This window comes from Poecilia reticulata, linkage group LG8 (assembly GCF_000633615.1).
Source record: "Poecilia reticulata strain Guanapo linkage group LG8, Guppy_female_1.0+MT, whole genome shotgun sequence".
NCBI classification, from domain to species: Eukaryota; Metazoa; Chordata; class Actinopteri; order Cyprinodontiformes; family Poeciliidae; genus Poecilia; species Poecilia reticulata.
Window position 1 is genome coordinate 1,512,487 of NC_024338.1, and position 1,125 is coordinate 1,513,611.

Sequence of the window (1,125 nt, forward strand, 5' to 3'; positions counted from 1 at the left end):
CACACACACACACACACACACACACACACACACACACACACACACACACACACACACGCGCACACACACACACACACACACATGTAAATATATATGTCTTAAGAATACACAAGATATCTTGTATGTAACTGTTTACTTTTCGAAACTCTTCCATATTAACCTGATGTTGAATCGCATGCTGGAATTTGTGTTGTGAAACTCGGATCATTTGGAATGCGTCAATGAATGATTTGACGACACTTGTGAAATGGCTCTAAGTACTTAAAATGAATTGAATTGAATTGAATTGAATTGTTTTGTACCCTTCATGTTTGATTTGAATAGCTGTAAGAACCAGAACAAAATGTATCAGACCGAAATAGTTCTACAACGAAATGGCACATTAGCAGCTGATATAAGCCATGTTGTGGGGTTTACAGTTCTCCTTTACTCTTATACAGACTATTTTTTGGCAATTTCACACTTAACCCAAAACAATTCACACGGTACACACACAAAAAAAAGAATCAAAATTTATGGAAATACAGTTGGCCTTATGTAAAATAATTTGAATGAATGAATGAATGAATGAATGAATGAATGAATGAATGAATGAATGAATGAATGAATGAATGAATGAATGAATGGTCATCATATACAGAGATTAACAAAGACGGAGGTTTTGATAAGTCTGTGTGCTTTAGTGAAGAAAACATGAATCTTCTGTGTCTGGAGGTTTAAGGCCTGATAGAAAAAGTTCTGCTTTATTAAGAGAAACCCCCCCAGAACTACTCATTTTTAATTGTTCTTCATGTTCAGGCTATAGAGGCCAAGAGAAAGTGATTATCTCTTGTTTCAACGCTAGTAACGAGATGTCCCATATTTACTAGTTGATTTAAAAACCACACGGATTTCTGAGCTGCCCTTTCTCTGACACACAGTGTCTGAGTAAAAAAGAAAAACACCAAAAGAATAGTAATAATAAAAAAAATACAAGCACAAAGCACAAAATAATAAATAAATAAATAAATAAATGCAGGCACGCACACACACACACACACACACACACACACACACACACACCCCCACACACACACACACACACACACACACACACACACATACATACATACATACATACATACA